At 42.5% G+C, this 23516-nt stretch overlaps 1 long non-coding RNA gene and 1 pseudogene across 1 annotated transcript in view; one reads left to right on the top strand and one right to left on the bottom strand.

The window, feature by feature from the left end:
- The window catches only part of LOC147024502 (uncharacterized), a 161164-nt gene that overhangs the window by 115547 nt on the left and 22101 nt on the right, over positions 1 to 23516 (top strand). The gene's annotated exons all lie outside the window — the stretch shown is intronic.
- On the bottom strand, positions 21176 to 23350 carry LOC147024503 (uncharacterized; annotated as a pseudogene).

Here is a 23516-nt window from a genome sequence, read left to right as displayed (position 1 = left end):
TTGTATACCTTGTCAAGGCTCGTGTGAGAGCTAACACAACGCACAGCAAGGGGGCATGAGACAAGAGGGGCGGGAATGGGAGGGACAAAACAGTGGGGAATAGACACATTAGGCGATCTGTGGAAGGGAGAGGGATGGGACGGGGAACACGGGAAATAGAAGATGGACATTACAGGGACTTTCAGGAAGGAAAGCAGGGAATTTGAAGGAAGTGGGCTTGGGTGGATTATCAGGGGTAGAAAAGATCGAGGATCTGGATGGGTGATGATAAGAGGTAGTGGTGAACAGCTGTTTTGAAAGCCTGGAGGGAAGAATGGGAAAGAATAGAGTGAGGGAGTTTATTCCAAAGGCGGGAAAAAAGAGGAATGAAAGAGTGAAGGTGAGCAGTGATTCGTGATTTTGGTAGTTTTACCAGAAGGGGGTTGTTGGCGGACCTTGAGCGCCCTGTGGAAATGTGGTGGGGACAAATCGCAGAGAGAGCAGGGGGGGGCAATGCTGGAGAGGAGACGGTAGAAGACAGAAAGACCACCGACCAACCTGCGGTGATTGAGTGAGAGGCCCAAAGACTCAGCCTCATTGCGGGAGATGCCAATGATCCGAAATGCCTTGGTTTCTACAGCGTGAAGCTGAGAAAGGTGGGAGGCAGGAGCATCAGCCCAGAGGGGAGAGCAGTACTCCATCAGGCTGCGGACAAAAGCTTTGTAAGTGGTCAGGAGCTCAGGAGGACCGAGGAAGGACTTTGCACGACGGAGGATTCCTAGTCTGCGACTGGCTTTGGAGGTGAGGTTTGAAATGTGGCTTTCCCAGGAAAGGTCATGGCAGATAGTGAGACCCAGAAGCTTGAAAGAAAGGACTTCTTCCAGAGGATTGTTGAGAAAGTGGATGGGGGGGGGGTTTTCTCAATGCTCCTTTCGAAGAGATATAGTGAGAGTGTGAGATTTGTCCGGATTGAAAGACATGTTCCGCGTGTTGGACCAGTTTGTGATTTTATCTAGATCAGCAGCGAGCGAAGAAGCTGCTGCTTGCCAGTCTGAGGGATGACCAATGGTACGGCAGAGGGTGGAGTCATCAGCAAAGAGATATATTGGATTTTGCAGAGAGTCGGAGAGATCATTGATGAAAACCAGAAAAAGAACAGGGCCTAGAACACTACCTTGAGGAACTCCAGCCTGGACAGGAAGAGGGGATGAAAGAACTCCATTTAGGGCCACACGGTGACTGCGACAGGAGAGGAAGTCTGCGAGCCATGAGTGGAGATGGCCTTGGATACCATGGGAAGAGAGTTTGGTGAGTAGAGCAGGGTGCCAGACTGAGTCAAAAGCACGTGATATGTCCAGGGATACGGCTCGGATTTCCTGTCTGGCATTGCGGACCTCCATCCATTGTTGGGAGAGCAGAAGCAGCATATCCAGGGTAGAGTGACCTTGTCTGAAACCAAATTGATGATCGGAAATCAAGCCATTGGAGAAGAGGAAGGATTTCATGTCTGAAGCGATGATGGATTCCATAACCTTGCTGATGATTGGGAGAAGGCTGATTTGTCTGTAGTTGCACGGATCTGTTTTTGCACCTTTTTATGCAGGGCAGTGATGTTTGCAGATTTCCAAGCAGATGGCAGATGACCTTGAGCAAATGAGAGGGTGAATAGAACAGAGAGAGGGTGAGTAAGAGCAGAAGAGCAGGCTTTGAGGACACGTGGGCTGATGCCGTCTGGACCGGTTGCAGAATCTGAGTCGAGGTTTGACAGCAAGCTCTCCACCTTGTCAGGAGAAAAGGACACAGTCCAGGGACAGTTGGGTGCGACTGGGTAAGGTGGGTAGAAAAGTGATGGGTTTTGGACACAAGATTTAGCTGCAAACCCCGAGTTTAGGCATTCAGCTTTTTCACGTGCGGTATCAGCAGTGCGGCCATTTGAGGTAAGGGAGAGGATGGAGGGGGAACATACACCAGAAACAGAGTTGATTAGACGCCACCAAGATTTTGAGGAGGGAGAGAGGTTTGAAAGTTCAGACTTGAGATTAGAAAGATGTTGTTTTCTGGCTCTCCTGAAGGTAGATACACACTTGTTCTGAGCTTTATGGAAGGAACTGAGATTGCCCTCAGTTGGGTTTGCTTTTGATGAGGCAAAGGCAAGTTGTTTCATGACAACTGCCTCACCACAAGCTTCAGTATACCAATGGCGGGAGGAAGGGTAGGACAACTGAAGACGAGAGGGGATAAATCTGTGCATGAGGGAGAGCAAGTTTCTTTGAAAGAATTCCCAGGATGAGTTGATGTTGGAGAAAGTAGTGATAGGAGACGAGTCTATAAGTTTGATGGCTGCTTGAAGACCCTGCCAGTCGGCTTGAGTGAAATGCCAGACTCGACGGCGGTGAGGTGGTTCTCTGATAACAGCCAGAGAAATGTCCACTTTGACAAGCATGTGGTCAGAAGAACCGATTGGAGTGGAGGAAGAGCAGCAGATATTGTCAGGGAAATTTTTCAAAATCAGATCCAGAAGAGATGGAGTACCATTGGTTGAGATCCGTGTCGGGAAGTTGACCGATTGAGTCAGTCCCAATGAGTCGTAGAAAGCTTTTGCTGAGGTGCCATGACAGGTGAGAGAGGTACCCACACATAGCCAACTGGCATGATGACAATTGAAGTCGCCACATAAGAGGAAGAGAGAGTTTGGATGAGAAGATAGAAGATGGTCCATGTTTTCGGATAGTGAGGTGTAGATGGAGTCATCACTGTTCGCTGGACGGTACAGTACACATATAAACATGAGGTGGGAGTGGAGGGGAAGCCGTAGCCAGAGGTATTCCTGGCGGTGTGGGGGAGTGAGTGCAGTGCATGGAGAGTGAGGAATGGAGTCTTTGATGAAGAGAGCAACACCTCCACCAGGACGAGGCTCAGGTCTGTCATACCAGAGGAGGGAGTAACCGGGGAGAGATACTTGGGAGTCAGACACGTCTTGGGAGAGGAAAGTTTCTGTTAGGCAGATTATGTCTGGTTTGTCAGTGGAAACCTGTATAGAAAGATCTGAAAGGTTTGAGCGAAGGCCCCGGATATTTGAGGTCCACACTTTTAATGAAGAGGTAGGGGAGGAGGCTTTGGGTGCAGGGGGTGGGGGGGAGGGGTAGGGTAGGACAAGGGACGAGGGGCAGAGGTAAGGAAGGTTGTTGAAAAAGTGTGGGGGATTGCAGAATAGCTAGGGGAGGGGGCCGAATGAGGAGGAGAAAAGGCTCTGTGGTGCTGAGGATGAAGGGGTACAAGAGAGTGGGAAGAAGGCAGTTGAGGACTTGTGGAGGTGGAGTGAAGAGATGGAGGTGAGAGGGCAGTGGAAGGAGGCAGCTTTATGGATGAGAGGGGGGGCAACTTTGAGAAGGATGAGTGAGGGGGATGAAAGGTGGGACAAAGGTGAGGGGGGAGTTTTTGAGAGAAGTGAGAGGGAGGCTTGGAGGGAGAAGAGTGGGATGGTTGCTTTGAGAGTGAGAGTGAGGGGTGAGAGGGGTTAGTTGGCACTGAAGTTGGAAAAAAAGAATGGTTGATGGAAAGCGAACATTCATAGCAAACTGGGGTTTTAAAAGGTTTTCGGTCAGAGATGCGATTTAACACAATTTTTGATGGATGGAATAAAGGCGAATTCAGAGAATGGAGAGAAGAAACGCTGTAACAGTTGGATTTTTTTGGCAAGGAATGAAGGAGAGGTCGAAATGAGAGCAGTCTGTTAAAATAGCAGAAGAGTAGTGCATTATGAAACAGTAAAGAGGACCACATGTGTGAGAGAGGAAGATGAAACATTATAAGATATCCTTTTTTTGTTGTTATTATTAATGTCTGAGAGAGTTTTCAACAGATTAGGTCATGGAAGTGTTGTAGAAAAAATCGAGGAAGAAGAAGAGGAGGAAGAATAAGAGGAAGAGGAAGAGGCGATGAAGAAGAAGAAGAAGAAGAAGAAGAAGAAGAAGAAGAAGAAGAAGAAGAAGAAGCAAATCAGGAGAAAGGTAGCATTTTTTTTAATTTTGTTATTTAAGATAAGAAATAGAGAGATTAGTTGGGAGAAATGGGGGGCGTTAGGAAAGTGGGGAAGATAGAAATTGAAGGTAATGGGTAGAAAAAACAAATAAAATGATCGTAAACAAACAAATCGCCTCAAGCCTAGGCCTCAAACACCCGGTAAGACAACGTCGATAAAAACTCACGAAATAGCACGATTTTTTGAAACAAAACCAAACTCGGAACACACAATAACATGTAGGTGAGAAAAATAAACAGTTAGAACGGGACAAATAACGACCGGAAACTTAACTTTGAGATCGTCAGCAGAGAGCCTCTAAGCAGACCTCTCGACGCTCCAAACTCGGAACCGGAAGTGAATATACCAAATGTCAGCATCAGCATCTAGTAGTGATCAGAATCATCACAGATGTCAGCATCTAGTAGTGATGGGGAATTTGTGTTTTAAATTTCAACATGATTGGATGCATGGTGTGGCAGCCAAAATTGTTTAATTTTTTTGAATCTGGGTTGTTTTTTATTTTTATTTATTTTGACTCAGGCTCACTTGGCTCTGCCTGGATGGGTTTGAGGGTAGAGAAGTATCAGCTGAAATGAGATCCCTATCCAGGTTCTTCCTGATGACTTCATCTTTGCTTTTTGCTTGTTTGGGTTCCTTCTGATTATTCAAATGCAGGACTGTACTTATTTGGTCTTCCATTTGATCTGAATTGGATTTATTTTAATCCCATTCTGAGTTCAATTGAATATTAATTTAAAAAAACGTCATGGGTTAGGGTCAGGTGTCCAATGAAAGTGGGGTTGCATCAAAGCGGGACTTCTTGGAACCTGGTCATCACTATCAGCAGTTATAAAGTAGCAGTTCTAATTATGTCTCTTACTAATTATGTAACACAACAGTACACACACACACACCACACAAAACTACACAAACACCACACAAAACAAGTCCTGGCGAGGGTCTGAAATCTCTGATTGCTCTTTTTCTTGTTAATTTTGTTTGACTGCCAGGCAGACATACAGAGTAAAAATATTATCTCACTCCTCTCTGCGCATGTGTGATCGGGAGGAATTCAGAGCCAAAGTATGGGAAAATATGAAACTTCTCTTCCTTTTAATGTTCAAAATATAACATTCGATTTAAAGAAGTTATTCCTCGATCATAAAATGACGACCATAAACCGATAGGACAGACAGACAGACAGACAGATGAAAGTTTTTCACTTTGCGTGTACAGGGTAATAAATTGGTTTGGGAAGTTGTCACATGAGGATCGAGTAAAACTGAAAACGACGGCCCAGACAGCATCTGCTCGACTACCAAGGTAGCATTGTTTATATTGGAGAGCGCCATGTTTTTAAGTGGTACCGAGAACTACGTTCTTTTGGAGAGCTTGCTTAAGCACTTTGAATTAAGCAAGCCACTTGCTAACAGAATACAGCATTGGAGAGAATTGGCAAGATATGGTGAAGAGGGAACAGACAAGACTTGGGAATTGGTTAAAAACACGGTTTACAACACTTGGATGAAATGACAGAAAAGACTGGACAGATCTTGTGAGAATCTTAGCTTTTATGAGCTTTCAGGAAACAGGAAAAGTGTAAGGGTGGTAGCTAGCCTACTGTGCTTGTGAGACACCATGGGATATTTAACGTCCACCCACTTATACCAGCAGACAGGGCAATCAGTTTAACCTCCAGCTGAGCACTCACATCGATGAATCACCATACCTGTGAAACACCAGGATGACAGCTTATGTAGCCAGGTCGGGATTAAAACCCAGGTCATTACACACCTCTTAGCTATTCTGCTAACTCTCTGTTTGCAGACTCAGGAAACCAGCGTGCTGGGGATGCATGTTACTTGCTTTATTTACGTCAAGGAAGCCATTCTTAGAATCACCTGTGAGGCAAATGACTTGCATGCTGTGATAGTTGGTTCCTCATCATGTGCTTCACAAATTGCTTTGAAAAACTACAGAATCAGACACACAGTCCACTGACAAGTTGGAATTTACAGGCCTAGGGGAATGTTAATAATTTTTTGCCACTACTGTTCACCCAAAATGATATTTACAACCTCACTTTGGTGAAAGTTGAAAGCAAAGTGATTGTACTCAAACAAACCTTTTTGCTTTTATCTCACCAAGAACAGAACCCGAGCTCTTTCATCAATTTCCTAAAATAAAATGGCTCGGTAACTGAAATCCCTGCTCTCACAATTGACATTTTTGCTTTTTATTGAAGCAGATTTGTCTCACATTGTCGTCATGATTAGGAGCCATCTATAATATTGCATGCACAAACAATTACAATGGCACTCGGTATCGAGAGCCAGGCTGAACAGTTCTTGTTTTGTATTGGACTGATAAGCCGGATCATGATTCGGATCTCACTAAAAATCTAATCATCTTATTCTTGTCACTTACCCAACTCATTCACCAAGTTTTGTCATCATCTGTCCACAAGGTTTTGATATATCATGCTATATATCGTTTTTGGCCCGATCTCTCAATGGTGAAGAATTAATTCTTGTATAAAAAAAATTATAGCATCTGTATTCAGATCTTCACCAAAATAGAATCAGTTCTTCTTTCTCACATACCCAAACCTGTCCACCAAGTTTCGTTCAAATCCGTCTTCAACTTTATGAAATATCACGCTATGTTTATTTATTAGCTACATCTCTCAATGGTGAAGAATTACTTAAAAACTTCTTGGATTCAGATCTTCACCAAATTCAAATCAATTCTTCCTTGTCACACACCCAACGTGTCCACCGAGTTTCGTCCGAATCCGTCCATAATATAATTTTTAGAGATATCCTATTCACAGACAGACAAAACGGACAAACAGTGGTGAAAACATAACCTCTGCCCACCTTTGGTTATTATGGAATTTTGACCTCTCTCTTACCACGACCTCCTTCAACCCTCCCCATTTACTCTTCCACTGCTTTCATGACCCAGATTATTACCAACTCCTTGTGGGGTCGGCGGGGGAAGGTTATTGGCCCAAGCGTTTCACAACTAACCGGTCGGGCCTGACATTCGACTGAAGACGGTTAGGAGTTTGGAATTTGTTCAGAGCATGCCGATAACCGGTTCACTCTCCACCAAATAAATATTGGGATCTTCCATGTTCACCAGTCACTGCTGGCAGATAAGATACCTCGCCTAACGTTCATCTGATGCACGACACACCTTGTGATGCCACGCTCCGCCTGTGCTGCACCATTCCGACAGTTTATAGTCGGGAAGGGAATCAGCTCTACACTTCCTTTGCACTACCTCTGCACTATCTTATCGGACCATTAATCCTTTCCTTTATTCCTCATGTATCCTTTTTCCCTCCTGTCCTCTTATTCGTATTTTCTCCCTTTCGTTGCTTTTATTACTGCTGCCCACGAGCCCTGCACACTCCCAATTTTCCCTCATACCCCCTCCCTTTACTCAAAATTCTCTTTTCTCTATATCTACACCCATCCTTATTTACGTTTCTCCTTTTACGTAGATAATATTTAGTACTACTAATAGCGATTGCAATATTCCTTTTGTCGAGGTTCATTTAGGTCTCATGAGACCGAAACCTTCAAATCACAAAAATGCTGATTTAAGATAACAGAATCACCAATCTCCTCCATCCTGCCAGATGCGAAATCCCAAGAATCCGGCCGGAATTGTCTTTGGCCTTGGAATGGTCCTCGGTCACATCTCCCGAGGCAGCACAAAACGAGCTCCTTGGGTGATTTGTCTCCATCCAGTGGAACCGAATCTATTGGAGTCCAGTTTTGGCCACAATGTTGGAGGATGTATTACTCTCCTTTTTTGTTTTCCTTGAATTGTAACACACAAGATCAGACAAACGGCAACCACAAAGTTTGCACAGTCTCACAGGTTGAGCCAGTCTCAGCGTTTTTAAAATTTTATTTGCGAGTCTTTAAGAGATCATACGTAGTATTACAGCTACAACGTTTTATGCCTGGCCATCAGTAATTGCATCTATTCGCCTGCTCTATATGCAATCCACGACATCAATCATGAGCTTTGAAAGATCTCTTGCGTCATAAGTCAAATAAAATTGAAATGTTAACAGCTGTTGGCAAATCCTGACCGTGATCACCAAACTTCCAAGAAAACTGATTAATTGCATCATGGTGCCTGAGAATCACCAGGGATCCTCAATGTTAAAAGCATTGACATAATAATAATTGGAGCTTGTGGTTCACTTCACATACAATGATGCATTTCAACTGTCATGAGATGTCAATGAGAGGTCAACTTGCTCTGAGTATAGGGAGTGAGCACCTGATTATGAATATACAGTATTTCACTTCAACATAGTCAGAAAAATCAGGAATGCTATCCCTTTAAATTCCTGCAGGCAATGTGGGTTGAGCAATCTCTTATTTCGAAATCCCAGGGTATATTGACCTCTAGACGCAGATCAGCTGACTATCCACTTGCAAAGACCTTCATTTTCAGTTTTACACATTGTGATTTACATACTAATCGTTTACTTGGTTATTTATTTCTTCTGCCAATTTTTGGCTTGATGGTGATATCCCAAAACGTTGTGAAAAAAAAAAACAAGCCTTTCTTTTAATTTTTCCTGCATGCCCTATAATGACTGTTTCCTTATCACCTCTGTCACCTAAGGTGGATGAAGGTTATGTTTTCACCCCTGTACGTCTGTCTGTTTGTCTGTGAACAGGATATTTCAAATAGTTCTGGACGGATTCAGACAAATCTTGGTGGTGAGGTTGGGTGTGTGGCAAGGAAGAATTGATTTGATTTTGGTGAAGTTCCAAAACAAGATCCAGATCCGGATACGAGAATTGTTCAAGTGATTATTCACCATTGAGTGATCGTGATGAAACGATATATAGCACGACATCTCAAAAAGTTGTGGACGGATTCAGACGAAACTTGGTGGTCAGGTTGAGTGTATGATGAGGATGCATTGATTAGATTTTGGTGAAGATCTGGATCTGGATACTAGAATTGTATGTGGTTCTTCACCATTGAGTGATTGGGCTAAAAACGATGTCATGATATCTCAAAACGTTGTGGATGGAGTCAAACGAAAATTGGTGGATACGTTGGATATGTCACAACGAGGAATTGATTCTATTTTGGTGAAAATCCGAATCCAGATCCGGATACGAGAACCTTTTTTTTTTTTTTGTGATTCTTCACCATTGAGAGTGAGGCTAAAAGCTATATATATATATATATATATATATATATATATATATATATATATATATATATATATATATATATATATATATATATATATATATATCTATACGTATGGAGGTAGTGGTATGTAAACACATACTTGTCGAAATAACTGAACTTCGCAGACTCTGGCTGTCTGTGTGCAAATGGCTTCCAGATTCGTAACAATGTCGTAAGTCTCATTTTTTTTGAAAATTTATTTTGTTTTGCTTCATGAAATGGGCTTCACGTTGTTTTGAAAATATCTTGAATATCATCCCAAATCAACTGGATTTCATATTCACCTTATAAAGGCCCTGTCACACCTTGACAATTTAGCCAGCGTATGCCTGACGTATGAAAAATTTGGCTAAAACGCTGGCACACATCGAATACGTTATGGGTAAGTTTGTATACGTTAAGAGCACGCTGGCATACGTCGTAGTATGCTGGCATACGTCGTAGTACGCTGGCATATGTCGTAGTACGCTGGCATGCGTCGTAGTATGCCGAGCTGTTAGACAAATTTTCCATGCTTGAAATTTTTCGACGTATGCAAGCATATGACTCACACGTTCCGCATAACGCTGGCCATAAGTTGTAGGCACGTTACGCGATGGTTAACACACGTCGACACACGTTACTTATAAGTCGTAACACGTCAAGGAATGGTTAGCGTCAGTGTTCCAGACTCCCTGGTTATTTTTTTCTTCTTCTTCTTCGGTATGACGGTGATGTTGACACTTCGATTTCAAGTGCGGTTGTAATATAATATAAGTAATAGGCTGCCGCTCAACGATTTAAATCATAACCGCACTAGAAATCGAAGTGTCAACATCACCGTCATACCGAAGAAAAAAACAAACAAACAAAAGAAAAAACGAGGGAGTCTGGAACACTGACGCTAACTATTGCCTTGACGTGTTTCGACTTATGAGTAACGTACAAGTAATGTGTGTCCACGTGTGTCAACGATCGCGTAACGTGCCTACAACTTATGGCCAGCATATGCGTAACGTGTGTCATACGCCGAGTACGTCGAGAAATTTTCAACATGCTGAAAATTTCTCAACGTACTCGGTGTATGACGACATATGTCAGCGTACTACGACGTATGCCAGCGTGCTATTAACGTATACAAAACTTACCCATAACGTATTTGACGTGTGCCAGCTTGGCTCGGCAAATTTTTCATACGCTGGCTAAAACGTCAAGGTGTGACAGCGGCTTCACACTTCGATGTCTAGTGTGGTTAGGATTTGAATCGTCGAGCCGCAGCCTATGAATAGCCTACGCCACGTGATCGTCGGTGATACGCTGCCGCGCTATGCATAAGTTAGACTATCGTTGGGCATAGGTTGTGAACGCCGACAACACGCTAAGCATTCGTTGTTATAAGTTATCTATATGTGATTGAAACGTTCTGTGTACATTACGGTTACGTAATGCATACGTCCAACACGTTATTATACGCCCAAAACTAAAAAAACATCAATAGTTCAGTGTATGCCAGCGTTATACATACATTTTGAGACCTTGTCATACACTGGCTAAAACGTCAAGGTGTGACAGCCCCTTAAGCAGAGAAGTAGTTGATCAGATGAAGTTAGTTGTGTGCTTGCATTTTTGCTGTATGGTCTTGGGTTTAAGCATAACTCCCATGGTGTCTTTCAAAAAGAGTAGGCTGTTGTGTGCCAGTATGCAGGTTAATTTCCCTCGCTATAATTCAAGGACTGTTTGTGCGTGTGTTTCTTTGTTTGTCGTACTACAAGTCCTACAGTACTGGGCAGATTACATCCAGACTTGCTACATGGGATCAGCATGACCACACTTAATGTACAGGGGTGTTTTTATCTTTGCCGATGGCCTTGGTGGTGGAGGAGGGGTGGTGGAGAGGGGGAGGGGGGGGATGCAAATTCTCTATGTAAATGTGTATCGTGTAGCGCCGCCTCCAGGTGGAAGAGGGTATTACAAGTCTCCATCATTTTCAGTGCAGTATTCCTGTCCCCAAGTTTTCCAGTGCAATGAGGTGTTTTGAATTATACACTGCCTGTACACCGCCCAAATAAAGGTGTGCATCAGAAGAACCTTTTGCATGCTTGGAACAAGATCGCCTGTGGGGTGGGTATTCTTCGAGTAAGTATTAATATCTGCAGTACTGTATGTGGGAGATGTGCAGTAGATGGAGCACCTTTTACAAAACATTCATCTCAGCTTGACAGAGAATCAATCAATGCACCGCCGTGATATTTGCACTGCAATGAGACCAAGATTTCATGTTTTTTCCCTATAAGTACGATAATTATGATTAAAAACAAACAAACTGAATTCAGGGTAAATGTCCCCCACACTGACCTGTCTGATCATGATAACGAAGCCCAAGCAGGCTAAACTCCGAGCCAGTCTGTATCGCTAATCCTGAAAGCTGGAATGCATTCTGCAGATAATTATCTGTTGAGTAATTATCTTGGTCCCCTGACCCCAATTTTGATAGTTGTGTCCTATTGTGGGAACTGTTTGACCAAAAATACTGCTGCCTGAAATTTAAAGGTGTCTCATGATTCCAAATACCGAAACATTTTTACAGATAGTACTCGGGGGCACGGCTATGCTATTGATATGTTGTCGTTCCTACATTATGGCAGGAATCTATAATCTGGCAAGGCAGTGGAATGTCATGGCATATATTATTTTTCAAAGGTTTAGTGGGGTCTTCAATGTCCACAAGTAAATGGTAGTGGATGGGACAGGTAGCTTAACGTCCCGTTTATAACACAATGTAATCAATTGATGCAATGCAGTGCCTGCAGAGCAACAGGGAGATGCCATTTTCAGCAATTTGGCCCTTTCTTAAAATCCATGATAACTCCATATCTCAGGGATGTGTCATTCAAATCTAACCAAACTTGGAATGTTGCCTGAATTAAATGCGGAGATCTAAAAGTTTTACATGTAAAACCAGCTTAATATCTGACAAAATATATCATGCTTTGTATAGCTTGTTTCTGCAATAAGAAATTGCGATTCAAGACTGATTTTAAATCATTAGTCCATAAGATCAAATCAATGAACTGTATTACAACAAAAGTTTATGAGAACTAAACATATTGAAGCAGAGCCAAAGTCCAAGCAATTCTTGAAATTTTTAATCCAACATTATATTTTCATATCATTCACCCTCACTGCCGTCATTGTCATCTTCATCGATAGCACTGAAATCCTCCACGATGTTTGAATCGAATTTATCGTGAATTGACTCATCTTCCACCGATTCGAGAACATCAACAACTTTCCTGGAAGGACAGCATCGTATGAGGGTGTGTTGAAAAGTAATGCCTCTTGTTATTTTTCTCCAAAGCAGGTAAAGATAAAAACAGGTAAAGATATTAGAATGAAACAAAGACAGATACTAAAGGCCCGGTCACACCTTGACGTTTTAGCCAACGTATGCCGATTTTTGAATTTTTTTTCTAAAACGCTGACACACGTTGAATACGTTATGGGTAAGTTTTGATAACATTGAGAGCACGCTGAAAAACACTGCCATACGTCGTTGTACGCTGGCTTTAAACGTACTTTTTGGTTGTCCTCAAATTTTTTCATGCTTGAAATTTCACGACGTATGCCGGCGTATGACTCACACGTTCCGCTACGCTGGCCACAAGTTGTATGCACGGTCTGTGATCGTTGACAGATGTCAACACATGCTACTTGTAAGTTAATCATAAGTTGAGACACGCCGAGGTAATGTTTAGCGTACCCGAAACTTATTTCTAACCTATGATTAACGTGTTGTTGGCACGTTACGCGATCGTTGCCACACATCGACAGACGTTACTTTTAAGTTACTCATAGGCTGAAAGACGTCGGTATAATGGATCGTCCTTGCGTCAGCGTCCACGGCCACGGCCAGGACACTTATTTGCAGCATTCTTCAAACTTTTCTTCGGCATGACGAGGATGTTCACACTTCGATGTCTAGCTTGGCTATGATTCCAATTGTCCATCGGCAGCGTCTATTTAAAATAGTCGAGTTGGAGCGTTTTAACACGTTCAGAAGAAACACTTCAAATTTCAAAACCCCAGCGTCAAAAAACAAAGGCGAGTGACAGCAATTTAAATCGTTCATTGTAAACAATGAAAATAGTTGAGTGGTACCGTTTAAAAGTCGTTGAGTGTAAAAAAAATCGAATTGTTGAGCGCAAGTGTCTACTTTCAATAGTGGAGTTTTAGCGATTGAGCACGTTCAATAGAAACGATTAAAATTTCCGAGCGCCAGCGTCAAAAAACAAAGGCGAGTGACAGCAATTTAAATCGTTCATTGTAAACAATGAAAATAGCTGAGTGGTACCGTTTAAAAGTCGTTGAGTGTAAAAAAAATCCAATTGTTGAGCGCAAGCGTCTACTTTCCATAGTGGAGATGCAGCCATTTAAATCGTTGAGTGGCAGCCTATGAATAGCAAACCCCACGTCACCGTCAAAGATAAACTGCCGCACGATATGGATAAGTTAGGCTATCGTTGGGCATAGTTTGTGAACGCCGGCTACACGATAATTATTCGTTGGTTTACCGTATCTATAAGTAATCAAAGCGCTCTATGCACATTATTAGTTCATTGTGCTTTTGTCCAACCCATTATGAATAGACCTAAATCGTAAAAACAAGCTATAGCTCATTGTTGAAAAAGCCCCATAAAAAATTAGCCGCAAAGAAGTTCGAACAATGGTGAAAAGATGTCTCCTACCCGTGGACACGCGGACGCAAGGAGGATCCATCATAACCCACACCCTCCCTCTCACACTCACCTACTACTGCCAACATGAACAAACTACTACTAATACTAATACTGAGACTGATACTGTTACTGCTGACATGGACATCGACTCACAAAGGACTCGAAAACACTGTTGGGTTCCCCTTTTATGAGCAGAATTTTTATATACCAATTCCCAAAATCGCTGGGAACACGTCTTTATCTGTCAGTTGTAAGCTGTCGACTGGAAGACGTCATTGGAATACGTCTACATACGTCGATGTGTGTTGGGACTATGTAAAGAATTGGTTCAAAGCACGTCAAACATAAGTTAGAAATAAGTTTCGCGTAAAAAAGACATTACCGCGACGTGTTTCGACTTATGAGTAGCTTATAAGTAGCCTTTGAACGTGTGTAAGCGTCCACATATCGTGTGTAAAACTTATCCCCATCGCATGCGGAACGTGTGTCATACGCCGAGTACGTCGTAAAATTTTGAACATGTTTAAAATTTCTTGACGTACTCTACTTACTACGACGTATGATAGCGTGCTTTAGCGTTCTACTCACGTATACCAAACTTACTGATACCGTATTTGACGTGCCCCAACGTTTTAGACACATTTTTCTTAGGTCGGCATACGCTGGCAAGATCGCCAAGGTGTGACCGCGATGTTGTCACTTCCATTTCTACGGCAGTTATGATTCGAATCGTTGTGCGTCAGCCTTTTAATAGGCTACGTCACGACATCGTCGGCGATTCGTGCAACGCGCTATGCCAAAGTTAGACTATCGTTGGGCATCGGTTGTGTAGGCCAACAACAGGTTCAGCTTTCGTTGGTATAAGTTATCTATAACACAACGAAACGTTCTGTGTCCGTTACCAATGCGTTATACATTAGACCAAGTCGCTATGAATACGTCCGAATCTTTAAAAAAAAACATCAAAAGTTCAACGTAAGCCAGCGTTTTACATACATTTTAATACGTTGCCATCGCTGGCTAAAACGTCAAGGTGTGACCGGGCCTTAACATCAATCTTTATTCTACCATGATGTGTATATATATATATATATATATATATATATATATATATATATATATATATATATATATATATATATATATATATATATATATATATATATGTTCCTCATCATATCAACCACTGTGGTTCACATATTTCTGCCAATGTTGAAGTAGTTTTGTGATGCCATCATGATAGAACAATGCATCCTGCTGACTTAACCATCACTTAACAGCGGCCTTGGCATCATGGTCGGAAGAAAAATGTTTTCCATGAAGGTGTTCCTTAGGTTCGGAGAAGAGATGACGATTTGACAGAGCCATGTTAGGGCTGGTGATCCTTCGTGGCGGTACTCCATTGCATTGTGACCACTCCTTGGCTTTTTTCACAAGATCTTGGCTATTCGTTGTTCACCTTGGCATCTTGGTTTTCTTTAGGTTTTCTTGGCGTATAGGTTTTCTATTATCATCGCTTTTCCGAAACCTTGTAAATTCTTGGCTTTTTTTCATTGGCTCACCTTGGCATTTATTAAAATGAGGAGTGGTCACACTGCCTCATTGACCGTCTCTTACTCTAAGGATTGTTGTGATGCACCCAACTCTAATCTCCTGACATCTCATCTCCAGTCAGTCATCTAAACTCTCATCTCCAGTGTTTTACTCTTCACAGCACTGACAACATTGTGCTGCCCTGTACTATCTCGACTCATGTAGTACTAAGACATCGAGTATCAGAATAATGAAGCTTCGCACCTCATAGTAGGAATAACTAATGTGTAGACTGCACTTTGTTTCATTCGAATATTTGTTTCATTTCAAATTTCACTTTGTTTCATTTCACTTTGTTTCATCTTCACCTGTTTTGGAGAGAAAGAATAGGAGGCATTACTTTTCAGCACGGCCTCCTTCAGATTGAGCATTGCTAATTGTCATGCAAAGAAAGGACAAGCTGACATTTCGGGCGTTAACCATTTGGCGGAGTAAAACCGGTTCAGAAACGCATTGTCTTCTTTGGTGTACCAGATAACGCCCAAAACCTCAACTTCTCTACACATCCGACGGCAGTCAGCATACCTCAATCAATACTGTTGATTCTGTATGTTGTTCTAACTCTTTGGCAATGCAAATCGACATAATCCTTCACCTGCAAGACCAGTTCTTCATTCTAGCCCTCTGTGTTGTCCAGCCTTGACTGTCGGTACGAGATGAAATGGAGGGATCAGGATGATGGATTTTCTTCCCTATTGCCCCCTGCTAGTTGGCTTTCTGGAAGTGGTGTTCTCGAGTCAAGACTCTTCAGGAAAGGTGGAATAGCTGCATTATATGTGTCCTGCAGGGCAAAATGCTGAACACATTTGCACCACCACCAGTATATTTCTCTTTCAGCATGACGAGCTGGATTTGCCACAATGCGTGGAGCCCAAGTAGTGCAGAGCACTACTCCTGCGTTGACTGTTTTGGCTTGAAAACTATCCGATGTACCTATTGAATAGAGAATGGAAGTTAGTGGGGATATCATCACTTCTTACAAGTGAAGTCGAACGCCAGCTGCTTGGGCCTTGACCAGCAACTGACAAGTCATATCAGGCCATTGTTTACATCTGATGATTTTGTGAATAGCTGTTTTTTCCACTTTGTCTTTTTACCTTCACCAGCGAAGGTGGATGGAGGTTCTGTTTCACCCCTATCTGTCTGCTTATCTGTGAGCAGGATATCTCAAAACATTATGCATGCAATCAGATGAAATTTTGTGGACATGTTGGGTGTGTGACGAGAACAAATTGATCAGATTTTGGTGAGGAGCCGAGAATTTTTTAATTTTTAAAGTAATTCTTCACAATTAGGAGATAAGGCCAAAATGATATACAGCATGATATTTCCAAAAGTTGAAGACAAGTTATGACAAAACTTAGTGGATGAGTTGGGTTGGTGACACGAACAAGCCGATTATATTTTGGCTCAGGTGCGGATGCAGATTCGATCTATCAGTGAATAACAAAACAAAAACTATTCATCCCAGTGGAGGTATGTGCTCCATCGAGTGTCATTCTAGTTCACATCTGCTCTGGTCCTCATCTCCAATTTCTTGATGGGTTCAAATAAATCCATCTTCTTCTCCAACCTGTCCTTGATGAGCTTTTCCTTCTCATCATTCCCAACATCAATGGGTTTCATGACATCCTCTTGAATCCCATGAGTTGCTGGTGAATCCGAAGAGAGGCTGTAAAGCTTAATCTTGCCATCAACACACAAGCTTTTCATTGCTTCCACTGCTCATCAACACTGAACCTATCTCATATGCACTTTTGATTCCTTCATCTACTGTGATGCTCAAACTGAACACTAAAAAACTCTGAAACTTCCCCTTGTCATCTGGTTTCCAAAATGGCAGATCGTTTCCATACGCATCATACTTCTCAAACCGACTCTTTAATTTGCTCTGTGCATGATAGTTGGGGTTGGGGAAAACATCGTGCTTGCATAGATCACTGAACTTCATAGTTTTACATTTGTGCAAATCCTCATCATCTTTCACATCACAATTAGCACTTGTGAATGCATGTCCTACTATGATAGCATAGTATGATAGCTCTCTATTTCTCTTTTCTTCAATATTACCGGTAATTCTCCATTTTTCCAGCTCCACAATGGCAGTGTAACTCTTCGGACATGGTTTCAGGTACCTTACTTCACAATTAAGCAAACAAGTCAAATCCCCTGATTCCCATGAGTAGCTTTTAATCACCTTTCTTCTCAGTAGCATCAACGACATTCCTACATCCATTAAATTCAAACTTAGATATCTTCTTTGCTATCCATGCACCAAGGGTCTTGACCAATTTCAAATTCCCTTTATTGCAAAAAACATGCAATCAGGCTTGAATATGACACTTGTCTTCATCACTTGAAGATCATCTTGTAACACGAGAAGTTGAAGGGCCTGCTTCATTACTGTCACATCGTGTCATACGGTGAAGATTCATGGTAAACTTCTGATAGTAGTCATGTCACGATAATAGCATTAATTTGAAATCAGTTTTCATGCTTACAGAATCTAAAGAATTTGAAGCACAGAGGAGAACCTTCTGGCTGGGTGAGACTCCTATCACAAATGACTTTGAGCTTTTTAAATCTCTCCATTGGATCTCTAGTCTGTGATAGGAAGGTGACCATGCCATACTTTGATCCTGCATGGTGTAGCACTCAACCTGTCGAACCTTTGCCTCACAACTACATGACCTTGGAAGCTAGGATGTTTCTGCTTCGGAGCGTTGGCTGGGCTCTCGTACATTGTTGGATCACCAGATATCAAGAGAACATTAATTAAAAGAGACAGGGGAGGGAAGGAGAAGAAAACAAATGAACTCAAGTCAAAGGCATATTAAAAATTAATTTGAAATTAATTGACATAAATTTAATGAAGTTGATCCAACAAATAATTTTTCATTACAAAGTGAACTTGACACTCTCACCATATTTAGGTTGAATATTCGGCTTGATATAATAAAGCGACATACCAAGTTTGAAGAGATTTGAATGACACACCTCTGAAGAATGAGGCTTTCAACGACAATAGGTTTCATTAACCTCAAGGAATGGCAAAATTGCTAATAAAGGACATTTGACTTCGGTCATGATAGCACATATGAAAACATTTTTTTTCCCTTTTAGGGAGACATTAAATGAATACATACATCTATCTAGAATTCCAGCAATGTGTGTGTGTGTGTGTGTGTGTGTGTGTGTGTGTGTGTGTGTGTGTGTGTGTGTGTGTGTGTGTGTGTGTGTGTGTGTGTGTGTGTCTGTCTGCGACCGCCGTTTCTCGACGACCACCGGTCCGATCTGATTGAAACTTGCCAGGAATATTGCCGGGAACCCGCGGATGTGCCTTTTCAAGGTTTGATATTAATCGGACGAGCGGTTCCCAAGTTACGGCCATTTTATTGCTTTTTTCAATGTTGGAAAGGTGTATATATATATATATCGCAGCTGAAGTGTCGTTCCACCTTATCATGCCATTTTTTCCCCCAAAGATATCTCAGAATAATGATAACAGCATATTAATAATAATAATAGCACAATAATTGGCAGCAATAAAAAGAATAACATGATACAATGACCAATGTCTGTCAACCAATAACGACCTATATATTGTCTGTCAACCAATACTGACCAATAACGTCTGTCAACCAATGACAGGACAAGGTGCCATGACGTCACGAATGACGGCACAATTAATGTTTTTTTTGTTTTTTTTTGCACGATTGACGTCACAATTCTTCTTCTTCTTCGTTTGGTATGACGTCACAATCGACGCTGGGGACCTGAGTATGTGCCTTTTCAAGGTTTGATATCGTTCTTCATCCATCTCAGGTGTTTCCCAAGGTTTGAAAGCTGTTTTTTTCCCAAGGTTTGAATTAATTGTTCAAATTATTAATTAATCCGAAGGTTTGAATTTTTCCAAGGGAACCGGCTGTTTCCCAAGGTTTTGAAAGCTGTTTTTTCCCAAGGTTTGAATTAATTGTTGTGCTTGGTAGACATTTGTGAATACATTTACAGAGAGGAGGGGGGAGAGAGGAGGGGGGAGAGGGGGGAGAGAGGAGGGGGGAGAGAGGAGGGGGAGAGTGGGGGCGAGAGAGAGGGGCGAGAGAGGAGGGGCGAGACTAGGGGAGGGAGAGAGTGGGGTGAGAGAGAGGGGGCGTCACAATTCAAGAGAGGGGGAGAGAGGAGGGGGTGAGAGAGGGGGTGAGAGAGGGGGTGAGAGTGGGGCGAGAGAGAGGGGCGAGAGAGAGGGGCGAGAGAGGAGGGGCGAGACTAGGGGAGGGAGAGAGTGGGGGGAGAGAGAGGGGGCGTCACAATTCAAGAGAGGGGGAGAGAGGAGGGGGCGAGAGAGGGGGGATGAGAAAGAGGGGCGAGAGAGGAGGGGCGAGACTAGGGGGAGAGAGGAGGGGGGTGAGAGAGAGGGGGCGTCACAATTCTTCTTCTTGTTTGTTTGATATGACGTCACAATTGACGCTGGGTACCTGAGTATGTTTCCCAGGTGTTTCCCAAGTTATGGCCATTTATGATACGGTTGGTCTGATCTAATTGAAAAAATGCCCCAATCCAGTCGTCGTTTACGAGAGCGAAGGAACGAAGCTGCACATACTGGCACGCACCTACGGGCCCGCACTAGTGTAAATAAAGTAGGATCATGGTGGAGGGGGGAATGCATGGAAGGTCTCTCTGGCTCATGGACTAATGGGAATTAATAAACAGGAGTAGAGAGAAAAGGAAATGGAACATAGCAACCTGCAAATAGAAAGGAAGAGAAAGGCAAAATTTAATGAAGATAGAAAAGATCATGGGTAGGGATAGAGAATGACTTGATCTGGTGGTGTACTGCCAAAGGCCAAGAATCAAATGCAGACAAGACAGCTCATAAGTGAATATGCTATTGTTGAGCTATCCTTTGAACCCCACATTGTCTTAACAAGTTCGAATTGTGAACATACCCCATTAGTACAGGACCTGGCTTAGACATGTATGCACTTAATTTAGGAGAGGATAACTCAACTGTTTTAGGCTAATATGACCCCAAGGAACAACTTGGGATGTGAACCAAAATCTCTATCCGGGACGAACAGCCAGAAAATGACCACGCCCTTTTTAAAATGACCACACCCTTTTTAAGATGACCACACCCTTTTTAAAATGACCACACCCTTTTTCATCGAAAGTGCGACTTCTGACATCGCTGTATCTTCTAAACCGTTGGAGCTACAGATTTTCTGAGGTGCTCAAAATGTTCAGAATGGCCATGCTTATTTATTTATTTATTTATTTAGGGGGGTCATAGAACAGTGTAAAATTTCTAATTTGATATTTTTTTATGAGAAAATGGCTAAAAACCGTTTTATTTACCATACTTATTACCATACATACTGGAATTGCCATATATTTATTAACTTAAACTTTCCGGACTTAGAGCAAAGTTAGAAGATTTGTGTCATCTACTCGAGTTGAACTGACAATTTGGAATTTGAACAATACAAGGGATTTTTTAAAAAGAAAGAAAGCGAGCATTTGATTAATATAAAGAAATTGTGTTTTCAATCATTTACATACTAATATCAATGGAATGTTAACTTAAAATGAAAAATAAAAACCAAAACATTACTTTAGTAGGCAGCAGTATCTAGAGAGCTTAAATGTTTCAAAGATCAGCAGGGAAATTGCCCAACCACCAACAATACAACTTTTAAAACCACATTAATACTGTTTATGTGTCACGTAAACCAGGGTCAGGAACATGAAGAGTAACACAACAGAGTCCAGGTATGAGGATGATGAGCAGTGTTCATTCAGTGATCGGGTTTTTACAACAATCACCTCCCTTGCATTTTCAGTACTTGCAACACTTGATCCCAGCTACCCGGCAGGAACACCCATTTTTGCGAGCGCACTTGCCACATGTGCAGGGATTTGGCAGGCCTTTGGGTTTGGAGATCACAATCTCAGGGACTAATAAACTGCCCCTTCTTACAAACCCATAAGACTCGGCATTCATAATCAGGGTGGCATCTCTAAATGGGGCTTGGACCCACAGCTGCTGTTGGTAATAGCCTCTATGGATATGTTTCCTTGCATTAGTTGAGGTGCAAGTGGTTCTCTCAAAGTCCATCTTGAGGGCATTGCTATTAAATGCAGTGAGATGCAGGTCATCAAATGTCTCCAGGTCTGTTGATGGTTTGAGACACTTGACCAAGAATGTCTCTGCCATCTGTATTGCACTTTCTGCTAGCTGGGGACAGTCAAAATTCAGGATCAGAGAGGAATTTCCTGGTTTGCGGAGAGCATTTAGGGCTGCAAGTTTAGTTGATATCTTGCTGGTTGTATCGCACCCACTCAGCACATGGAGTTCTGGGAGACACTTTGTGAGCTCGTCTCCCAGTGTTATGCAGATATCGTGGAGTGGTAATATTGATCTTTTCACTCCTGAGTTGCGGACGAGCCAAAGCTCTTGGAGGCCATGATCTCTCCAATTGACTGTGATGTGGTATAACAGGCACACAAAAACATCTGTGTCACCTGATGACAGCGTCATGGATGTAGGTCCTGACCGGTGACTTAGAATGTCCTGCACATGGAACATCATCCTGTCATCAGCTTCCTCGTGTGTGCAGTTGAGCCGAGGGAATGGAGAAACACACCCAGCTGACACCATCCATGCCTGTGGTGATATACCAAGGTATAGAGGTTTGGTTCCGTGGTAATTGGTGGTGAGCCACTCAACATAGAATGCCTGGAAAGCAGTTTTGCTGATGGAAGATGACCAAAAGTTCTCTAACACCACTGGAACATTTTGGTTTGGTGATATCACATCAAGGACAACCATTTCTTTTGACTTTCTTCTTCTCCCCCTCTCTCCATTCTTGATGCTGTTCTCTCTGTAAGCATCAAAAACGATATGGATCTCATCACAGTTGTGCCCAGCTTTGGTGACCATAGATGTCAAGGCAATAGCAAAGTCATGGAATGTCTTGACGGGCGGATCAAGCTTCTTTAAGGTGACCTTTCTCACCAAGGCCATGAAGTCGATAATGATGGCGTGGGTTTGTGGGGAGGTTTCTGGCCCTTTTTTATCTATTAGTGGGCACAACTTCAGCAGCTCAGTCCCAAGTTGTGATTTGGTACTCTTCCTCAAGTAACCATCTTCATCAACCAAGAAGAATGCAGAGTTGGTGATCTCATGCTTGAGTAGCTCCTCAACAGTGAACCCCCGGTGACTCCCATACTCAATAAACATGAGAGCTTTGATTGTCTCATCTTTGATGTCTGCTTTGGGAGCCAATTTCAAGGTGGTATTAGGGGACGTAAACTTGTTTTTGCTAATAGTTGAATGTATCGATATCGACATATTTCTGAGTCGATCATCGATAAAATTAGCACAAGCAGTGCTGCCCTCCTTGATACAGCACAACAACTTGTCTACATTTACATTGGTCACAATTTCTCCAGTGAGAACATTCTTCAGTGCTACCCGGTCTTGTAGAGGACTGCATACCTTCAGGAGATACTCCTCTATGTCTTGCACCATCCCAACTATCTTAGTTGCAGTACTTGGGTTGAAGTCGTGGTGAAGTGAGAGTTCTCCTTCGACATCATCCTTCATCTTCAGGAGGTCAACGTACTGGTCTTTTTTATGCTTGATAATTCCCCACAGAGCTACTGCTTCCTTCTTTCTGGTGACCCCAATTATCCCCCCACTCACTTTGGCAGGCCGATTGTAGCACTGCTCTAGCGCCTGGTCAAAGGGCACTCCACTACCTTTCTTGGTGGTGTTCATGACAAATCCACCATTCATGTAGGAGTTGTAGAGGAGTGGGAACTTCTCCTTCAGTTGATAGCAGTCCTGGATGGATAAATTGTTCTCTCACTCTCTCTCTCTGGATCTTGTAGCACTGGTGCTATGAATAAATCAAAAGCAGGCTGAGTGAGTGATAATAGGGTGCATAGAGTGATAGACAAGG

The sequence above is a fragment of the Eptatretus burgeri genome, chromosome 6 (assembly GCF_056783735.1).
Source record: "Eptatretus burgeri isolate ZD-2024b chromosome 6, Ebu_testis_v1, whole genome shotgun sequence".
NCBI classification, from domain to species: Eukaryota; Metazoa; Chordata; class Myxini; order Myxiniformes; family Myxinidae; genus Eptatretus; species Eptatretus burgeri.
This window is presented reverse-complemented; position numbering and strand designations above follow the sequence as displayed.